At 41.6% G+C, this 22,939-nt stretch overlaps 1 protein-coding gene across 3 annotated transcripts in view; it reads right to left on the bottom strand.

Annotated features, from left to right (window-relative positions):
• Nucleotides 1-22,939, bottom strand: part of LGALS8 (galectin 8) — a 57,659-nt gene that overhangs the window by 34,580 nt on the left and 140 nt on the right. The window contains exon 2 of one of the 3 annotated variants that reach the window (XM_057505749.1): nt 22,372-22,566. The exons of 1 other annotated variant lie outside the window; for it this stretch is intronic. The gene's annotated coding sequence lies outside the window, so the exon portion shown is untranslated. Of the gene's footprint in view, nt 1-22,371; nt 22,932-22,939 lie in introns of those variants that run through there. One more of the 3 variants, XM_057505747.1, reaches the window with a different exon arrangement.

Here is a 22,939-nt window from a genome sequence, read left to right as displayed (position 1 = left end):
GAAAAAGTTTCTTTGGTACTTGCTTAAAGAAGATTATAGGTTGCCATGAAGCAACACTTATCCATTTAACCAGAATGAAAACAAAATACCTCAAAGGCAAAGATAGAAGGTTACACAGTTGTTAGCAAAGTTTAGCTTTTAGTCCTTTTAATATTAAGATCTTATTTTCTTAAATACTCAGACAACTCATTGAGACTTTAAGCATGAGAAACTGCTTTGATAAAACAATTAGAAAATCTTTTGCAATTTTTCAACATTAAGAGCAGACTAGCAGTTTAAGAAAACTTTGTCCTTTTAACTGAAAACTCTAATTTGCTGTGTACTTGATATCGAGACTCATTTGCTTTAATTTTACACAGCATGACCATATCAATTCTTCCACAGTTTCTACAATTTTTTTTACATTTAGAGTTCTTCTTCTTTAAATAAACAGCTGTACTTTAGAACTAAGTTACTTTCTTTTATCAAAAGATACATTCTTTAGCATGCATAAAGAAATGTTCTCCTTATTATTTTAAGTAGTTTTAATTAGAAATTAAAACCATTAGGAACTTTAATTTTCAGTGAACACTGAGAAGTAGGCTATTGTAAACTTACACCAGCATTCTTTAGATTGACGAATTTATGAACACATTTTACAATTTCTGGAACCATGTGCTTTACAGCACAATCTCTCACTAAGCATAAAATGTTTATTTAACTTAGCAAAACTTTAAGATTTTAGGTTGCCACAAAGATTCCCAGGCTGTTAGTAGGTATACACACTGTAACACACAATTATTAAGATGTTTACTTGCTACACTTACTTAGTTTACTCATTCATAAGAACCATGCTCACAAACCTTTTACCAAATATTAGACAAAGTCAAGCCTCTTTTTAAGCCTTTTTTTCTTGAAAGACTTAACAGATAACATCAACTTAAATGACTTTAGGTAAACTTAGGCAGCTGATAACCATAAAAGGACATGTCCATTTCAGATTTAACTTAAATTAGCATTAATGCTTAAAATCTTTTATTAGAATTTTCTAGAAGTTTTAGAATGTCCAATTTTTACAAGCACTTGTTTTTAAATCAACTACTTCTTATTAATACCATCCTGAGGTAGAAAAATATTTTTCATTTACACACTTAGACACACAAACAGATTGACACGTAATGACTACAGTTAGCAACACTTTTCATAAAAGAACATATACACAGACAAACTGATACAAAGATTTGAGTTACTAATATTCAATTGCCTTCTTTCTTTTCAGCTTATTTGATCAAAAGTGTCTCAGTTTTCAAGAATACACTCTAAGAGCAAGCAGTTTACAAAACTGGGTTAAGGTTTAGACAGCCCCAGATGAACAGGGCCAATGAAGGCTCTGTACTGATAGGGACTGTGTGTCTAGGGGGCTGGAAATGAAATGCAAGTACAATTCTAGCACCAGTTATCTAAAGCCAGGCTGTATTGCAGAAGATAAATTTCTTGTTTCAGGGAGTCTAGTTTAAAAACCTCCCATTTGATGGACAGTGACTGTAATGGGGTTTGTGGGGGGGACTTGGTGAAGGGGGAAGCCTAGTAAACATAATGTTCTTCATGTAATCGTAGATTAATGATAACAACAACAAAAAAAACACTCCCAGTTTTTGAGGGTAATGATGCACCCAATAAGTAGAAGAGATTTTCACCAAAAACATTTAGATAACTAGTTCCATAATGTAGCCTATGGGATTTTTGACCATTTCCCTTCTTTGCATCAAAATATATTTAGCTGCATAACCTTATTATATTGTATACTTCAGGGGCCAAGCCTTTCTAATCAGAGACTTAAGACTGGTAGCCGACGCTAATCATCTTTTAAGTGGCTAACGGGTGCCCAGACACATTTCATGAGATAAAGAATACAGCATTTAGTCAGGAATAAGAGCAAAGCATGGATCTCCTACCTTGCAGTGGTGAGCATCAGGTTCCATGAAGCTGATGAAGTTAGAAGAGAGTTAGGAACGTCCCCTGCCTAACCTGGAGGCCAGGGCAGCCTGAAGAAGCAGGCTGGAAGTCAGAGATAGTCATTCCTCACAGATACCCAGTCAGGCTGTCAGGGTCTGATTCCAGACACAGCTTCTTTGAGAAGCTGCTGAAGTGTAGCCTCAGCCTAGACTCTCACAGGTGCCCACGGCTTTCCTCAGTCCCTCACATCCAAGGAGAGCCTCTGAAAGGGAATCCTGGCCTTCACTCAGGTGACATTCCCGGCTCCCAAGGGAGACGGGGATCCACTGAGGGAGATGCAGGGGAACCCGTCGCTCAAGACTTTGAGAACAGCAGCCGGGCTAGTCCCATTTAAGTGGCTGACGAGCACCCGATGTTGTGTGCCACAAACAGCTTCCTTCTTTAAGGATAGTGAAAGAAAAGGCAGGCTTGGATGCCGATACTCACCTCCGAAGTTATGCCGGACAAGCCCCCCAAAATGATGCCAGGTTTCTTGTTTTCAGAGTCAAAGAATGAACTTAGCAAACAGTTACGGTAGGAGAGCTAAGGGGAGGCTTTTATTTAGCGATAAAGTGAAAGGACAGACAGAGCTTCTGGCTTACACCAGGAAGGAACAAGAGAGCCCTGTGCACATAATTTTGACAAATTATAGGGCTATTTAACATTCCTTGAGGAAGTACTTTCCACTGGAATCTTTCTGAAGGAACTTGTAAATTTAAGGAGTACAGTAAAAGCACTTTTCCCTGCTTAAGCTAAAGGAATAGTAAAAAAAAACAATCTTTAAGATAAATGATAGCCATGTCCCAGTTTTTTGGAATCATAGCTGGAGAAGGGAGGCCTTGTTGTAAAGGTCACATAGGTTTAAGGACTGTTAATTTGTCTTAAGTCATGTAAGAGTCTCCATTTTCCTGACTTCTTCTTTATAACAAACACAGGGGAATTCCATGGGCTTGTCGAAAATTCTAATCTATCTAAGTGAAGCTGTTCTTGAACTAATGTGTGTAAAGCTGCCAGTTTTTCTTTATTGAGGGGCAACTGATCAACCCAAACAGGTACAGAGATAATGTTTCCCTGTCTGTGAGCCTTTTTGAAATCTCTTAATACATTACTCCAATCAGCTTGTCTTAGGTTTCTTTGTGGGGACAACCAGTAACAATATTTTTTAATATATTTATGAAGTTGCACAAAATCTTTTTCAGAAATTTTCACTCCTGATGTTTTTAGGAGGGCACAGAGTAATTTTAAGTAATCCTCTGGATTATCTGCTTTAGTTTCATGTTGGCCTATTATAATGTCCCTGACGTCTGGATCCTGTCCCTACATATGCTTTCCCAGGAGTCTTACTGGACTGACGATCTTAAGGAGCTTTCCCACTCTGAGCTCCCTGTTCAAGCTCCACTTGTCGGCTCCCCCCATGCCTCTGACCTGCAGATTTGGAGGGAACGTGACAGAATGCTGAAGATCTGAAAGGCCAGCCAGGGGACTCAAGGCGTTGCAGCACAAGAGTAATGCCGAAAAGGCACTCCTCATATTTATTGAGCAAATGAACTTAACACCTAAAGAATTCTGAGTAGGGGGTTCAACATATGATCAACACACAATCATTATCTGACCTTGAGTCTAGTCCTAGGGTGTGACGCTCCTCAAGGACACTGAAACCATGTGAGGGTGGTCACAAGTTGTAGGAACTATTTTGGTTCTAATCATTCTGTTTCTGATCATGCATCAGGAGTTGTAGGAAAAAAAATTAATTCACATGTATTTGTACATTTGATTTCTATATTACTTGATTTATGTATTAATCCCATTAATCCCACACAAACAAAACACCAAAAAGCATTTTTAAAAATGAAGACAGTTTAAGGGAACACTGGGACAATATATGGCATAGTAACGATCACATTATAGGGGTCCCAGAAGAAAAAGAGAGAGAAAAGGGGGTAGAAAATGTATTTGGAGAGGGGCGGAAGATGGCGGCGTGACTAGAGCAGCGGAAATCTCCTCCCAAAACAACATATATCTATGAAAATATAACAAAGACAACCCTTCCTAGAATAAAGACCAGAGGACACAGGACAATATCCAGACCACATCCACACCTGAGAGAACCCAGCGCCTCGCGAAGGGGGTAAGATACAAGCCCTGGCCCCGCGGGAGCCGAGCGCCCCTCCCCCCAGCTCCCGGCGGGAGAAGAGCAGGCAGAGTGGGAGGGAGACGGAGCCCAGGGCTGCCGAACACCCAGCCCCAGCCATCCGGGCCAGAGTGCAGGGCCCTCGATACTGGGAAAACAGGGCAGCAAGAACAGTGAGCAGGCACTGGAGGCTGGGCGACAGAGGACATAAGAAAAGCGCGCGACCATTTTTTTTTTTTTTACTTTTTTGCTGCTTTGTTTTGGCGAGCGCTTTTTGGAAGTCTTAAAGGGACAGGGACCCCAATACTAGAGAAACAGGGCAGAAAGACCGGTGAGCAGAGGCCTGAGGCTGGCACCGGAGAATAAAGAAAAACGAACGACCACCTTTTTTTTTTTAATTAAAAATTTTTTTTTTTTTAATTAAAAAAAATTTTTTTTTCTTGTTTTTTTTTTTGTGGTCGTTGTTTTGTTTTGGCGGGTGCTTTTTGGAAGTCTTAAAGGGGCAGGGCGGGTCACTTAATCCAGAGGTAGGGAATCCGGGATCTCTGGGCACCCTAACCCCTGGGCTGCAGGGAGCAGGGAGGCCCCTTACGGAGATAAATAGCCTCCCAGCAGCTCCTGCTCCAACGCGACTCCACCATTTTGGAGTAGCTGCCCGAGCCAGGCCACGCCCACAGTAACAGCAGAGATAAACTCCATAGCAGCCGGGCAGGAAGCAGAAACCCTGTCTGCGCGCAGCTGCGCAGCACAAGCCACTAGAGGCCGCTGTTCTCCCAGGAGAGGAGGGCCACAAACCAACAAGAAAGGAAGTCCTTCCAGCCGTCACTCGTCCCAGTTCTGCAGACTATTCCTATCACCATGAAAAGGCAAAGCTACAGGCAGACAAAGATCACAAAGACAACACCAGAGAAGGAGACAGACCTAACCAGTCTTCCTGACAAAGAATTCAAAATAAGAATCATAAACATGCTGACAGAGATGCAGAGAAATACGCAAGAAAAATGGGATGAAGTCCGGAAAGAGATCACAGATGCCAGAAAGGAGATCGCAGAAATGAAACAAACTCTGGAAGGGTTTATAAGCAGAATGGATAGAATGCAAGAGGCCATTGATGGAATTGAAATCAGAGAATAGGAACGCATAGAAGCTGACATAGAGAGAGACAAAAGGATCTCCAGGAATGAAACAATATTAAGAGAACTGTGTGACCAATCCAAAAGGAACAATATCCGTATTATAGGGGTCCCAGAAGAAGAAGAGAGAGGAAAAGAGATGGAAAGTATCTTAGAAGAAATAATTGCTGAAAACTTCCCCACACTGGGGGAGGAAGTAATCGAACAGACCACGGAAATACACAGAACCCCCAACAGAAAGGATCCAAGAAGGGCAACACCAAGACACATAATAATTAAAATGGCAAAGATCAAGGACAAGGAAAGAGTGTTAAAGGCAGCTAGAGAGAAAAAGGTCACCTATAAAGGGAAACCCATCAGGCTAACGTCAGATTTCTCAACAGAAACCCTACAGGCCAGAAGAGAATGGCATGATATATTTAATACAATGAAACAGAAGGGCCTTGAACCAAGGATACTGTATCCAGCACGACTATCATTCAAATATGACGGTGGGATTAAACAATTCCCAGACAAACAAAAGCTGAGGGAATTTGCTTTCCACAAACCACCTCTACAGAACATCTTACAGGGACTGCTCTAGATGGGAGCACTCCTAGAAGGAGCACAGCACAAATCACCCAACATATGAAGAATCGAGGAGGAGGAACAAGTAGGGAGAGAAGAAAAGAATCTCCAGACAGTGTATATAACAGCTCAATAAGCGAGCTAAGTTAGGCAGTAAGATACTAAAGAGGCTAACCTTGAACCTTTGGTAACCACGAATTTAAAGCCTGCAATGGCAATAAGTACATATCTTTCAATAGTCACCCTAAATGTTAATGGGTTGAATGCACCAATCAAAAGACACAGAGTAACAGAATGGATAAAAAAGCAAGACCCATCTATATGCTGCTTACAAGAAACTCACCTCAAACCCAAAGACATGTACAGACTAAAAGTCAAGGGATGGAAAAACATATTTCAAGCAAACAACAGTGAGAAGAAAGCAGGGGTTGCAGTACTAATATCAGACAAAATAGACTTCGAAACAAAGAAAGTAACAAGAGATAAAGAAGGACACTACATAATGATAAAGGGCTCAGTCAAACAAGAGGATATAACCATTCTAAATATATATGCACCCAACACAGGAGGACCAGCATATGTGAAACAAATACTAACAGAACTAAAGGGGGATATAGACTGCAATGCATTCATTCTAGGAGACTTCAACACACCACTCACCCCAAAGGATAGATCCACTGGGCAGAAAATAAGTAAGGACACGGAAGCACTGAACAACACAGTAGAGCAGATGGACCTAATAGACATCTATAGAACTCTACATCCAAAAGCAGCGGGATATACATTCTTCTCAAGTGCACATGGAACATTCTCCAGAATAGACCACGTACTAGGCCACAAAAAGAGCCTCAGAAAATTCCAAAAGATTGAAATCCTACCAACCAACTTTTCAGACCACAAAGGCATAAAACTAGAAATAAACTGTACAAAGAAAGCAAAGAGGCTCACAAACACATGGAGGCTTAACAACACGCTCCTAAATCATCAATGGATCAATGACCAAATCAAAATGGAGATCCAGCAATATATGGAAACAAATGACAACAACAACATTAAGCCCCAACTTCTGTGGGACACAGCAAAAGCAGTCTTAAGAGGAAAGTATATAGCAATCCAAGCATATTTAAAAAAGGAAGAGCAATCCCAAATGAATGGTCTAATGTCACAATTATCGAAATTGGAAAAAGAAGAACAGATGAGGCCTAAGGTCAGCAGAAGGAGGGACATAATAAAGATCAGAGAAGAAATAAATAAAATTGAGAAGAATAAAACAATAGCAAAAATCAATGAAACCAAGAGCTGGTTCTTTGAGAAAATAAACAAAATAGATAAGCCTCTAGCCAGACTTATTAAGAAGAAAAGAGAGTCAACACAAATCAACAGTATCAGAAACGAGAAAGGAAAAATCACGACGGACCCCACGGAAATGCAAAGAATTATTGGAGAATACTATGAAAACCTATATGCTAACAAGCTGGGAAACCTAGGAGAAATGGACAACTTCCTAGAAAAGTACAACCTTCCAAGATTGACCCAGGAAGAAACAGAAAATCTAAACAGACCAACTACCAGCAACGAAATTGAAGAGGTAATCAAAAAACTACCAAAGAACAAAACCCCCGGGCCAGATGGATTTACCTAGGAATTTTATCAGGCATACAGGGAAGACATAATACCCATTCTCTTTAAAGTTTTCCAAAAAATAGAGGAGGAGGGGATACTCCCAAACTCATTCTATGAAGCCAACATCACCCTAATACCAAAACCAGGCAAAGACCCCACCAAAAAAGAAAACTACAGACCAATATCCCTGATGAACGTAGATGCAAAAATACTCAACAAAATATTAGCAAACCGAATTCAAAAATACATCAAAAGGATCATACACCATGACCAAGTGGGATTCATTCCAGGGATGCAAGGATGGTACAACATTCGAAAGTCCATCAACATCATCCACCACATCAACAAAAAGAAAGACAAAAACCACATGATCATCTCCATAGATGCTGAAAAAGCATTTGACAAAGTTCAACATCCATTCATGTTAAAAACTCTCAGCAAAATGGGAATAGAGGGCAAGTACCTCAACATAATAAAGGCCATCTATGATAAACCCACAGCCAACATTATATTGAACAGCGAGAAGCTGAAAGCATTTCCTCTGAGATCGGGAACTAGACAGGGATGCCCACTCTCTCCACTGTTATTTAACATAGTACTGGAGGTCCTAGCCACGGCAATCAGACAAAATAAAGAAATACAAGGAATCCAGATTGGTAAAGAAGAAGTTAAACTGTCACTATTTGCAGATGACATGATACTGTACATAAAAAACCCTAAAGACTCCACCCCAAAACTACTAGAACTGATATCGGAATACAGCAAAGTTGCAGGATACAAAATCAACACACAGAAATCTGTGGCTTTCCTATATACTAACAATGAACCAACAGAAAGAGAAATCAGGAAAACAACTCCATTCACAATTGCATCAAAAAAAATAAAATACCTAGGAATAAACCTAACCAAAGAAGTGAAAGACTTATACTCTGAAAACTACAAGTCACTCTTAAGAGAAATTAAAGGGGACACTAACAGATGGAAACTCATCCCCTGCTCGTGGCTAGGAAGAATTAATATCGTCAAAATGGCCATCCTGCCCAAAGCAATATACAGATTTGATGCAATCCCTATGAAACTACCAGCAACATTCTTCAATGAACTGGAACAAATAATTCAAAAATTCATATGGAAACACCAAAGACCCCGAATAGCCAAAGCAATCCTGAGAAAGAAGAATAAAGTAGGGGGGATCTCACTCCCCAACTTCAAGCTCTACTATAAAGCCATAGTAATCAAGACAATTTGGTACTGGCACAAGAGCAGAGCCACAGACCAATGGAACAGACTAGAGAATCCAGACATTAACCCAGACATATATGGTCAATTAATATTTGATAAAGGAGCCATGGACATACAATGGCGAAATGACAGTCTCTTCAACAGGTGGTGCTGGCAAAACTGGACAGCTACATGTAGGAGAATGAAACTGGACCATTGTCTAACCCCATATACAAAAGTAAACTCAAAATGGATCAAAGACCTGAATGTAAGCCATGAAACCATTAAACTCTTGGAAGAAAACATAGGCAAAAACCTCTTAGACATAAACATGAGTGACCTCTTCTTGAACATATCTCCCCGGGCAAAGAAAACAACAGCAAAAATGAGTAAGTGGGAGTATATTAAGCTGAAAAGCTTCTGTACAGCAAAAGACACCATCAATAGAACAAGAAGGATCCCTACAGTATGGGAGAATATATTTGAAAATGACACATCCGATAAAGGCTTGACGTCCAGAATATATAAGGAGCTCTCACGCCTCAACAAACAAAAAACAAATAACCCAATTAAAAAATGGGCAGAGGAACTGAACAGACAGTTCTCCAAAACAGAAATACAGATGGCCAACAGACACATGAAAAGATGCTCCACATCGCTAATTATCAGAGAAATGCAAATTAAAACTACAATGAGGTATCACCTCACACCAGTAAGGATGGCTGCCATCCAAAAGACAAACAACAACAAATGTTGGCGAGGCTGTGGAGAAAGGGGAACCCTCCTACACTGCTGGTGGGAATGTAAGTTAGTTCAACCATTGTGGAAAGCAGTATGGAGGTATATCAAAATGCTCAAAACAGACTTACCATTTGACCCAGGAATTCCACTCCTAGGAATTTACCCTAAGAACGCAGCAATCAAGTTTGAGAAAGACAGATGCACCCCTATGTTTATTGCAGCACTATTTACAATAGCCAAGAATTGGAAGCAACCTAAATGTCCATCAATAGATGAATGGATAAAGAAGATGTGGTACATATACACAATGGAATACTACTCAGCCATAAGAAAAGGGCAAATCCAATCATTTGCAGCAACATGGATGGAGCTGGAGGGTATTATGCTCAGTGAAACAAGCCAAGCGGAGAAAGAGAAATACCAAATGATTTCACTTATCCGTGGAATATAAGAACAAAGGAAAAACTGAAGGAACAAAACAGCAGCAGAATCACAGAACTCAAGAATGGACTAACAGGTACCAAAGGGAAAGGGACTGGGGAGGATGGGTGGGTAGGGAGGGATAAGGGGGGGAGAAGTAGGGGGGTATTAAGATTAACATGCATGGGGGGGTAGGAGAAAAGGGAGGGCTGTACAACACAGAGAAGGCAAGTAGTGATTCTACAACATTTTGCTATGCTGATGGACAGTGATTGTAAAGGGGTTTATAGGGGAGACCTGGTATAGGGGAGAGCCTAGTAAACATAATATTCGTCATGTAAGTGTAGATTAGTGATAGCAAAAAAAAAAAAAAAAAAAAAAAAGGGCAGTTCCTGTGTGGTAACCTCCAACGAGTTCTACACAAGGGTATAAAGGGCATATAAAAGTGTAGGCAAAGGGTCTGTTTGTGTTTATACAGAGGATCAAAGCCTAATTGGGCTACCCCGAAAATGAACTAAGATACGATATGAAAAAGAACTTCCAACATCTGCACTCTCGGGAAGACTCATGCCAGAAGATGATCATCAAAAAACCCCAACAAAGATCCACGCACTGCTACAGCTCTAGATGCACTCATCCCACCAGTTCCTGGACTTGCCATGGGAATGAGGAAGGAGATATCTAAGCTGGCCTGTGCATACAGTAAAACAACAAAATTGGACTGGATCTATACTGTTGGAACTCAACCAAGAATTTGGAGAAGTGCAAATTGTAGCGCTCCAAAGTCTTACAACTACAGACTATTTACTGTTAAAAGAACATATGGCATGTGAACAGTCCCCAGGAATGGGTTGTTTTAATTTGTCTGATTTCTCTCAGACTGTTCAAGTTCAGTTGGACAATATCCACCATATCATAGATAAGTTTTCACAAATGCCTAAGGTGCCTAACTGGTTTTCTTGGTTTCACTGGAGATGGCTGGTAATTACAGATATGCTTTGGTTATGTAACTATACTCCTATTATGTTAATGTGTGTGTGCAATTTAAGTAGTAGCTTAAAACCTATACATGCTGAAGTTACTCTACAAGAAGATATATCAAAGAAATAATCAATCTTCCCATGTTTTCTTCCGCCTGCTACTTCTATAGCTTTTCTTCTTCCCTCCTAATTACAACCCTTAAATAGAATTCGTGCCTCATATCAAATTTACCGAGTATCATAATTCCTCCAAGTGGTAAATATACCTCAAGACAAATGCTGGGCATAGAAGCCACAGGGCATAAATATGCAAAGAAGTAAAAAGCTAACTTTTTCAAACAATAAGGCTTCTCTCTCACTTACCAACTTCACATTTCCCTGTATGGCCCCGGAAGATGACTGGTTAGCCAGAGACGGGTAAGATTCCTCAAGGGAGGAACAACCTAAGACAGGCACAGTCGCAGTGGGGCCATCAGGTGAGAAATTGGGGATCAACAGAGGTGAGGCTTAGAACCTCACCCCCCCGTTCTGAGAGAAATCTTCTGCATCCGTGGATGTTTTATTGCCCTTGTCTAGCTTGGATTAACACATAGTCTACAGGCACACACCTGATCATCTACATGTGCTCTCTTACAACACTAAACTATGTTTTCTACCTTTATCTTGTATCTACCTACCACTTCAGCATTTTATTAAAAATAATAATAATAAAGAGAGAAATGTGGTATCCACATATAAATCAAGTATAAATACCAAATGAGTATTCATATTTGAACTGACTGTTTAGAGTTCATAATGCATGAGCAAAACCGAAAGTTTCTGTGATGACTGCCCTTGTACTGTTCACTATGTAACTTATTCATTATGTAAGAATTTGTTCTACATGTAAAAACTTGTTTGTTATGCCTCAGAAGATTGGAGACTGACAAAAATTAGGCTTGGGGTGGATTAATGATTGTGCATTGAGCATTGACTCCCCTATACAGAATTTTATTGTCGTTAACAACCATTTGATCAATAAATATGAGAGATGCCCTCACACACACACACACACACACACAAAAAAAAGGACAGACTTCCAATGGTAAAATAAATTAGTAACCGGGATGTAATGTATAGCATAAGGAATATAGTCAAGATATTGTAACAGCCTGGTAGGGTGATAGCTGGAACCTAGAATTATGTATATAAATGTTCTACCACTGTGTTGTATACTTGAAACTCATGTAATGTAATACTGTGTGTCAACTACCCTTCAATAAAAAATAATTATTTAAAAAAAAAAAAAAAGAAAAAAAGAAAATGTATTTGAAGAGATAAAAGGACATAAAACTTCCCTAATCTGGGGAAGGAAATAAGACATCCAGGTCTAGGAAACACAGAGCGTCCTAACAAGATGAACCCAAAGAGATCCACCCAAGACACATTATAATTAAAATGTCAAAAAGTAAAGACAGAGAATCTAAAAAGCAGCAAGAGAAAAGCAATTAGTTTCAAATACAGGAACCCCCATGAGACTATCAGATGATTTGTCAGCAGAAACTTTACAGGCCAGAAGAGAGTGGCAAATACATCCCAAGTTCTATAAGAGAAAAAAATCTACAACTGAGAATAGTCTATCTGGCAAGGTTATTGTTCACAATTGAAGGGAAGATAAACAGTTTCCCAGACAAGCAAAAGCTGAAGGTCTTAATCACCAGTAAACCATGTATACAAGAAATATGAGAGGGATTTCTTTAAGCAAAAAAGAAAAGGTCATACCTAAAAATAAGAAAATATATTAAAGAAAAAAAATCTCCTTGGTAAAAGCAAACATATAGTAAAGGTAGTGGATAAACCACTTGTAAAGCTAATATGAAGATTATGAGACAAAAGTAGTAAAATCAACTATACCTACAGTAATTAGTTAAAATATGATCTTAAAAGCATAAAATGTCAGTACTTTTGAATGTTCTCAGACTTAAGCAACCATCAACTTAGAATAGACAACTATAAACATAGATTGTTATAATGAACCTCATGGTAACCATAAACCTGTAACAGAGACATAAAAAATAAAGAGAAAGGAATACAAACAGAACACTAAAGAAAGTTATCAAAATGGAGGAGAGCAAGAGAAGAAGAAAGACACAGGGAACTATAAAAACAACCAGAAAACAATTAATAAAATGGTAATAAGTACATACCTAACATTACTTTATATGTTAATGGACTAAGTGCTGCAATCAAAAGACATAAGGTGGCTAAATGGATTTTAAAAAAGACTGATCTATATGTTGCCTATAAGATACTCACTTCAAGTCTAGAGACACACAGAGATTGGGATGTGAAGCAATGGGAAAATATATTTCAAGCAAATGGAAATGAAAAGAAAGCTGGGGTTTCAGCTTATATCAGACAAAACAGACTTTATAACAATGGCTGGAACAAGAAAAAAGAAGAGCATTCCATAATGATAAAGAACTCAATCCAACAAGATACAACACTGGTAAATATTTATGCACCTGACAAAGGAGTACTGAAGCATATAAAGCAAACATTGACAGACACCAAGGGAGAAATTAACAGCAACACAGTAATAGTAGGGGATTTTAACACCCTACTCACACCAATGGATAGATCTAGACAGGAAATTAATAAGTAAACACTGCCTTTCAATGCACATTAAACGATGGACTTAATAGATATATACAGAGCATTCTATCCAAAAACAGCAGAATACACATTCTTCTCAAGTGCACATGGGACAATCTCCAGGATAGAGCACATATTAGGCCACAAAACAAGTCTCAATAAATTTAAGAAGACTGAAATCTTATCAAGCATGTTCTCCAATCACAACAGTATAAAACTACAAATTTAAAAAAATACTGGGAAAAAACATAAACACATGGAGTTACTAAACAACCAGTGAGTCAATAAAAAAAATTAAAGAGGAAATTTAAAAAACATCTTGAGATAAATAAAAATGAAAACATTCCAAATTCTAAGGTATGCAACAAAACCAGTTCAAAGAGGGAAGTTTACAGCTTTACAAGCCCACTTCAAGAAATAAGAAAAATCTCCAACAATCTACCCTTACACCTAAAGGAACTAGAAAAAGAACAAAGCCCATAGTTAGTAGGAGGAGGGAAATACTAAAGTTCAAAGTGGCAACAAATTAAATAGAAACTAAAACAATAATAGAAAAGACCCAAAAAACTAAGAGCTGGTTCTTTGAAAAACAAAAAATTTTAACTGATAAACCTTCAGCAAGAGAGAAGACCCAAATAAATAAAATCAGAAATGAAAGAGAAGTTGCAACTGATACCACAGAAATACAACAGATCATAAGAGACTACTACAAATAATTACAAATCAACAAATGGGACAATCTAGAACAAATGGATAAATCCTTAGAAACATAAATCTTCCAAGACTGACTCAGGAATAGAAAATCTGAATAGACCAATTACTAGTAACAAAATTGTCTCAGTATCAAAAGCTCCCAACAAACAAAAGTCCAGGACCAGATGGTTTCACAACTTAATTATACCAAACATTTAAAGAAGAGCTAATACTTATCCTTTTCAAACTATTTTTTAAAATGGAAGAGAACGGAACACTTCCAAACTCATTCTACCAGGCCAGCATTACTCTGATACCAAAACCAGACAAATACACTATAAGAAAAGAAAAATACAGGCCAATATCCCAGTGAACACAAACAGAAAAATCTTCAACAAAATATCAGCAAACCAAATTCAACAATACATTAAAAAATCACACAACATGATCAGGTGGGATATGTTCCTGACATGGAAGGATGATACAATATCTACAAATCAGTGTGATAGACCATATTAATAAAACAAAGGATAAAAGTCATATCATCTCAATAGATGCATAAAAGTCATTTGACAAAATTCTACATCTGTTCATGATAAAAACTCTCAACAACGTGAGCATAGAGGGAACATATATTAACAAAAGACCATGTAAGGCCATTTTCCTCTAAAATCAGGAATGAGACAAGTTTTATCACCTCACCACTTTCATTCAACAGAATATTAGAAGCCCTAGCCACAACAATCAGACAAGAAAAATAAAGGGCATCCATACTGGAAAGGAAGACATAAAACTTACTTGCAGATGACATGACACTGCATATAGAAAACCCTAAATAAATCTGCTACCAAAAAAGAAAAAATGAATTCAGCAAAGCTGCAGGATACAAAATCAATATACAGAAATTGGTAGCATTTCTATATATCAATAACAAACTATCATAAAGTGAAATTAAGTAAATAATAACATTTACAATTGTATAAAAAAGAATAAAATACCTAGGAATTAATTTAACCAAAAGGCAATGCTTGTACTCTGAAAACTTTAAGATAGTGATGAAAGAAACTGAAGATGACACAAATACATGGAAATATATAACATGTTCATGGAGTGAAAGAATTAATATTGATAAAAATGTCCATACTAACGAAAAGCAATCTACAGATTCAGTGCAATTCCTATCAGAATTCCAATGAACTTTTTCAAAAAGTAAAACAATCCTAAAGTTTGTATGGAACCACAAAAACATCCAATATCCAAATATCCAAAGCAATCTTGAGAAAGAACAAAGCTGGAGGTATCACACACCCAGATTTCAAACTATGCCACAAAGCTATAGTTATCAAATAGTATGGTACTGGCACAAAAACAGACATGTAGATCAGTGGAACAGAGAGCCCAGAAATAAACCCATGGTTACCTGGTCAATTAATCTCTGACAAAGGAGAGGCAAGAATATACAAAGGAGAAAAGACAGTGTCTTTCGGAAATGATGTTGAAAAAACTGGAGTGCTACATACAAAAGAATGAAACTGGATCTCCTACAGCATATACAAAAACAAACTCAAAATGCATTAAATTCATAAGTATAAGACCTGAAAACAGAAAATTTCTAGAAGAAAACACTACTACGACATTAGTCTTAGCATATTTTTTTGATGCTGTCTCCTCAGACACAGACAACAAAAGCAAAAATAAACATATGGGACTACACAAACTAAAAACTTCTGCACAGTGAACAAAACCATCAACAACAAAAAAGGCAAGGTACTAAATGGGAGAAAATATATGCAAATGATTTATTTGATAAGGGGTCAACATCCAAAACAGATGAAGAACTCATAACTCAAAATCAAAAACAACAATCCGGTTAAAAAATGGGCAGAGAACCTGAATAGATATTTTTCCAAAGACATGCAGATGGCCCACAGGCACATGAAAAGATGCTCAAATCACTAATCATAAAGGAAATGCAAGTCAGAACCACAATGAGATACCACCTCACACTGTCAGTATGGCTAGTGTCAAAAAGATAAGAAGTAATAGTGTTGGTGAGGATGTGGGGAAACAGAACCCTCACACGCTGTTGGTGGGAATGTAAACTGGTGCAGCTACTTAGAAAACAGTATGGAGTTTCCTCAAAAACTAAAAATATGTGATTCAGCAATTCCACTTCTACATTTAGCTGAAGAAGACACTTCACTATTTTGAAAGCCATATGCACCCTTAAGTTTGTAAGGCTGGAGGCACCAGAGGGAGGGGTGAGCACGTCTGACAAGCTCAGCCCTCACCAAATAGGGAAAGGGGGTAGCAAAGCCCCCAACTTGAGCCTAGTAAGGGAAAGAGACCAACAGATTCCGGCCTGATGACGTGCCAAAATCCCTGGCTGCTGCCCCCTCCCAACCTGGGAAAGGTGCCTTAGGCTAGCTAATCCTCCTCGCACCACTGTAAACCTATGCTCTCCCTCCCCCTAACTTCTTTATAAACTCGCTTCCTGCCCTGCTGGGCGCGACTTCTCTGGCCTGTGACTAACCAGACGGGTGAACATCACCCATATTGCACCCTATTAAACTTTTGGTGCCTTTGTAGCTTCCTCGCCTGGTTATTTCGGCTCGATTTTACCTTACAGCTGGTGCCGAAACCCAGGAAGGAGATAAGGTGTGGGGCTCCGGCTGGCCACCCATAGCCCCTACCCCTCCTTCCCCGATCTGGGACCTCCGCCTACTTTCAGCACCTTGGGACGGCGATTCAGTGAGTCCGTCCTTTCCCCTGGTCTGTTGTCCCAGTCCTGTCTCCACCTGGTTTGGTGAACTTCAAAATCGTAGCTACGTCCAGGTTCTCCAGGCATTAAGCCTGTCCTGGTCCTGAGATAGAGGAGACATCCTCATCTGCTCCCAGATCTCCGGGGAAGAGTACAATACTTCCCTGTCTCCTCCTAACCTGAGCGAGTTTGGGATGCTGGGCTTGCCAGTTTAGGGGCTCCGGGAAATGGGTAACAGACATGGAAAACCAGTCCTCTAAATTGGAGGCTCAAACCCCTCTGCAGTATCTCATATCCAATCTGGCAATGCTAGATATAGTGGAGGAGGTCCATAAACAAACTGGTCTGACTCTGTTCTCAGACTTGGCCCCAGTATCCTCTAGACAATCTCACTGGCCCTCTGAGGGAACTTTTGATTTTAGCCTTCTCATCGACCTAACTAATTTCATTTGCTGAACTGGGAAATGGTCTGAAGTCCCGTATGTCCAGGCCTTTTGGACTTTGCGCTCCTTCCCAGACCTTTACGTTAAGTGTTCAATGACCCAGGTTCTCCTGGCCCAATCTCCAGTTAAGGATTGTCAGCCTCTTACTCTACCCAGTCCTTCCTCCTTTTCAGATCCACCGGGGGACCTCAGTTGCCTGCCTCTCTCAGCTTGTGATCCCCTCCCCCTCTCTCTGCCGCCATCTTTAGGTTCTTTGTCCTCACACATGTTGCTGCCATCTTTAAGTCCTTTGTCTTCACCAGCGTCACCACCATCTTTAGGTCCTTCATTCTCAACCATGCCATCTTCCTGCTCCTCTCCTCTTCCGGTGTCCGCGCCACCCCCTCTCCCTCTCCTTCCACCTTCACCGCCCTCTTTCCCCACTGGAACAGGCTCCTCCCGCCCTCTGGTTCCGGAAGCCATGGAGAAGACTCCTCCCAGCACAGACCAGCCTCCTTTCTCTCCCGACCCTACACCCCTCTCCACACCCGCTGTTCTCCGTTTGTATCCTCCTCTTCCAGTGTTGCCGCCATCTTGTCCTTCACTTCCTGTTCCCACCCCTCCACCATCTTATGTCTCTACACCACCCTTAGCGCCCAGTTGGTCTAGCCCTCCAGTCACCAGATCCAAGGCCCAGCAGTCACCCCAAACAAAGGCCCAACTAGTAGCCCCGCTCCAAGAAGTTGCGGGGACAGAAGGGGTTGTCCAGGTTTGCATCCCTTTTTCCCTAGGGGACCTATCCCAGATTGAGAAACACCTGGGCTCTTTTTCCTCTAACCCCACAGTTTATACCAAAGAGTTTGACTACCTAACTCGGGCCTACGAACTTACCTGGCATGATATATATGTAATCCTAACCTCCACTCTCACCTCTGAGGAATATGACCGTGTTACCTCAGCCGCCCAATATTGTGCAAACGAGGCACATAACGCGGATCAGGCTGAGCCAATTGGGACAGAGGCGGTTCCTCTCATGGACCCCCAAAGGGACTATAATACCCAAGACGGGGGAACTCAGCAGGACCGAATGCTCCGGTATTTACTGGCAGGTTATGAATAAGATGGCTCAAAAGGCCATTAATTATGATAAGCTGAGAGAGATTACTCAGAGATCTGATGAAAACCCAGCCTGTTTCCTTAACCAGCTCACTGAGGCTCTCTCTATACATACCTGCCTCGACCCCAACTCATCGTTGGGGCCCACGGTGTTGGCTACTCATTTTATTACCCAGTCAGCCCCGGAGATAAGATGTAAATTTTAAAAGGCAGAGGAGGGGCCCCAGACTCCACTCCGTGACCTGGTAACCATGGCCTTTAAAGTCTTTAATACCCATGATGAAGAACATGAGAGGATGATAGCATCCCGGACCCCAGGCTTCACGGCAGCCCTACGGCTGGCAGGACAGGGGTCTCATCACACCGAAGACCAGTCCAGAGCTCGTGAGCCTCCGGGATCTTGCTTCCAGTGTGGCCAGGAAGGCCACTGGGTAAAGAGATGCCCCAACCCAACCAATAAGCCAACCAAACCCTGCCCAGTTTGCGGTAAGATAGGTCATTGGAACATAGAGTGACCACTTGGAGAAGGTTGTCCCCCAACAACAGAGTCTCGTGGGAGGCAGGCCCCCCTGAGGGACTCCCTTCTGGACCTGCTGGGCCTAGCTGAAGACTGAAGCTGCCTGAACTCAAACACCCCCATCAGCCTTGCTGAGCCCAGGGCCACGCTGTGGGTAGCGGTAAGTCCATCTCATTTTTGGTGGACACGGGAGCTACCTACTCTGTTTTACCTTCTTTTCATGGGCATTTACATCCTTCCCAGGTCTCGGCTGTGGGTGTCATAGGAATCCCCTTTAAGCCTCTGAAGACAGATCCGGTAGCCTGCATGTTTGAGAGCCATCCTTTTACCCATTCATTTCTAGTCATCCCATCCTGTCCCATCCCTTTGTTAGGGAGGGATCTCCTATCCAAGCTTGGTGCCTCTATCTCCCTGCCGCTTATTCATCCCCAACCGAGCTCACTCGTTGCCTTAGCCAGTATAAGTTGTGGCCCTGAGGTCTCCATGGACCCTCCTGTACTGTTGATCGGTGTTAACCCAATAGTCTGGGACACCTCTATTCCTGTAGTGGTGAGCCATCATGCTCCAGTCCTCATCCATCTCAAGGATTCGTCCTCCTTTCTTTCTAGGGCCCAATTTCCTATTTCCCAAGCCCATTGCAAGGGCATCCAACCTATAATTAACTGTCTTCTTTCCCAAAGGCTTCTGGTACCAACTAATTCTCCCTGTAACATTCCCATCCTTCCAGTCAAGAATCCATTGGGGGCCTACTGGCTCATTCAAGACCTGCAGATAATCAACAAGGCTGTAGTCCCCCTTCACCTGGTTGTCCCTAACCCTTATACTCTCTTATCTCAGGTTCCCCCGGGATACCTCTCCTATCTACCTTACTTCTCACTCCTAAGACATCTCCTCAGGGAACACGCACACCAGTTCCTGCCTCAACCCACCTCCCCCTCAGATCCAGGAATCACAGACGTTCTACAGCCAGGAGACAAAGTCCTTCTTAAAGAACTCCAACATCCGTCACTCCACCCATGGTAGACGGGACCATACATGGTGATCTTTACCACTCCCACCGGATGCCAAGCTATTGGGACATTCCCCATGGTACTACATCTCCAAGCTCAAACGAGCGCCCAGTTATGATAGGCAGAGCTCTAGAGAGACAGGGCCCTTACTTGCACTAGTGCTGGCCACAACGACCCATCCAGCTCTAGCAAACTGGGTCTGTAACATGTGCATCACATCGGGTATGCTCCAACGACACCAATTTGTCCCCAAGACATGTTACTTTCAAAAGATATCTTGTCAGCAGGGAGACCAATTGTACTGGGCCGCTATAATATTAAGAGATTTCCAAACTGGCTGCCCAGAAGGAGCCGGCAAGACCATTTGCTGGGTATGAGACCCTCCACCAAATCCCCAAGGAAAGTTACCGCCTTGTCCCGCCCAATGCTCATCTTTCCATTCTTTCATCCAGGCTGCCTGCTACTAACAAGTCTCGGTCTGTCTCTCATCGTCTGGACAACAGTACTGGACGAGGCAAAGCCTGGGTAATCATGCTGGATATGTCTGTCCTGGGAGACAAGGACAACATATCTGCTGGAACCTCCAGCCACCAATAGGGAGGTTGGGCGGTAAAAGTGCACAAAGCTATACTGGTACATCAGTACTCGCCCTTTCCCTCCAAGCCTCCTCTGGCCTCCCACCAGCCTTAACCCTGCCCGCACCACCCCTCCTCAGCCGGAAGTAACCAGATCAAGTCAGCGCCCATTATAACCAAAAGGCTGGAATGTAACACTGGAGGCACCAGAGGGAGCGGTGAGCACGTCGAACAAGCTCAGTCCTCACCAAATAGAGAAAGGGGGCAGCAAAGCCTCCAACTCGAGCCTAGTAAGGGAAAGAGACCAACAGATTCCCACCTGATGACGTGCCAAAATCCCCGGCTGCTGCCCCCTCCCAACCTGGAAAAGGTGCCTTAGGCTAGCCAATCCTCGCACCACTGTAAACCTATGCTCTCCCTCCCCCTAACTTCTTTATAAACTCGCTGCCTGCCCTGCTGGGCACGACTTCTCCGGCCTGTGACTAACCAGACTGGCGAACATCCCCCGGGATTGCGCCCTATTAAACTTTTGGCTCCTTTGTTGCCTCCTCGCCTGGTCATTTTGGCTCAATTTTACCTTACAAAGTTCACCGCAGCACTATTTACAATCACCAAGATATGAAAATAACCTAAATGTCCATTGAGAGATGAATGAAGATGTGGTGTATAATAGAAAATTACTCAGCCATAAAAAAATGAAATCTTGCCATTTGCAACATAATGGATGGATCTAGAGTGCATTATCTAAGTGAAATAAGAGACAAATACCATGATTTCACTTACACATGGAATCTAAAAAACAAAACAAACAAACAAAACACAACAGAAACTCACAGTTGCCAGAGGGGAGGGCGCATGGGAGTTGGAAGCAATAGGTGAAGGGAATTCAGAGTTACAATATTCCAGTTATAAAAAGTCATGGGGGTTGTAAGATACAGAACAGGGAATATAGCGAAGAATAATGCAACTACTTTGGTGACAGATAATTAGACTTAAGTGGTGACCACTGTGTAATGTACATAAATATCAAATCACTATATTGTACACCTGAAACTAATACCGGATGTCAGTTATTCATCAATTAAAAAAAACAGGTTTATTAGATCACCAGGCAACTTAAATAATAGCAACCTCCTCCGAAGGGGTTAATAGTGACATTAAAATTAGCATTAACTGTCTTTTATATCACCATAAAATCCTGAGGTTGCACAAACAAATAAAAACAATAAATCTAAAAATACATACTAGAACATTTCTAACATGAAATTTATTAAAATTACTAAAATAATAGCAAATACTCCGGTTCAACTGTTTGAGCTACTCATTTAATTTTTTCTCATCTATAAGATAACAGTATTCACCTCATAGGTTTCTGAGTCAATGAATAAAAAAAAGCAATAGTAAGTGCTTTATAAATTTTAGCTATTACTGATAGAAGGATTTGTTCTTTCTCCTCTAAACAAATGAAAGGAAAAAAATTTAGAAAGACAGTTTTCCCGGTGGCTTAAAAAAAAGGAGGGGGGATCATCAACCACAGTCTGAATGACTGAAGTACCCATAACAACTCCAGAGGAAACCTCAAGGCTTTTAGCAGAACCGAAAGAGAAACGAACCCAAAACTTCCTACATTCTACTTCCGCTAATTCTGTCATTGTACCTTCCAGCAATACACATTAAACGCACTTGGTCTCTACTATAAATTCAGAAGCTGCATCCCTGTTAGTTTAGCACTTATCGATGTTACACACGTTTGTCAAAACCTCAAAAAGCTCAGTTCTCCGTAAAATGCAGAAAGTACGTACAAGAGCAAAAAGACAAGATACAGACAGGCCATAGCCACGTTCACAATTTACCTCGAGATCAGAGAGTGATCCGATTTGAACCATTCCCCGAAGTACCCACAGGGACCGGTCCTGCTGTTAGTAACATGTTTTGTTCTACGGACGCTCAAAGCAACGCAGGTAACTTGCGTTTCGCAACGAGGAAACCTGCGTTCATATGACCTGGCTCCTTAGAGCGTGTTCGGAGTCCGGGAAAGCCTCGGAGATCTGTCATTAAATGTAAAGAATCTGTCGTTCAAGACACCGGGGAGGAAACCTCCCCGACGGAGGGGGCGCTCGGCATGGGCCTGCGGGAGCAGGGTAGACGACGGCCCCGGTGGGCTGGGTGTGCAGGGCGGCGCCCTGGCGCCCAAAGCGCGATGCCGGGAGCGCTGCTTGAAGGGCCACTCGTGACACGGGCTCCCGCGCGGCGCCCGCGCACACCTCAGCTTCCCGGCCACCCGGTCTTAACTCCGTCGCGGGGAGCGTCTGTGCGACGGGCTGGCCGGGGACGGTCTCACCCGCACAGTTCGGACTCGGGGACAGCGACGTCCGAACCCCTCCTCGGCTAGCGAGCCCACCGCAGCAGCCGCCCCGCTAC

This window comes from Manis pentadactyla, chromosome 8 (genome assembly GCF_030020395.1).
Source record: "Manis pentadactyla isolate mManPen7 chromosome 8, mManPen7.hap1, whole genome shotgun sequence".
In the NCBI taxonomy this organism is placed as follows: domain Eukaryota; kingdom Metazoa; phylum Chordata; class Mammalia; order Pholidota; family Manidae; genus Manis; species Manis pentadactyla.
Note: the sequence above shows the minus strand (reverse complement) of the source record. Positions and strands in the feature narration are given on the sequence as shown.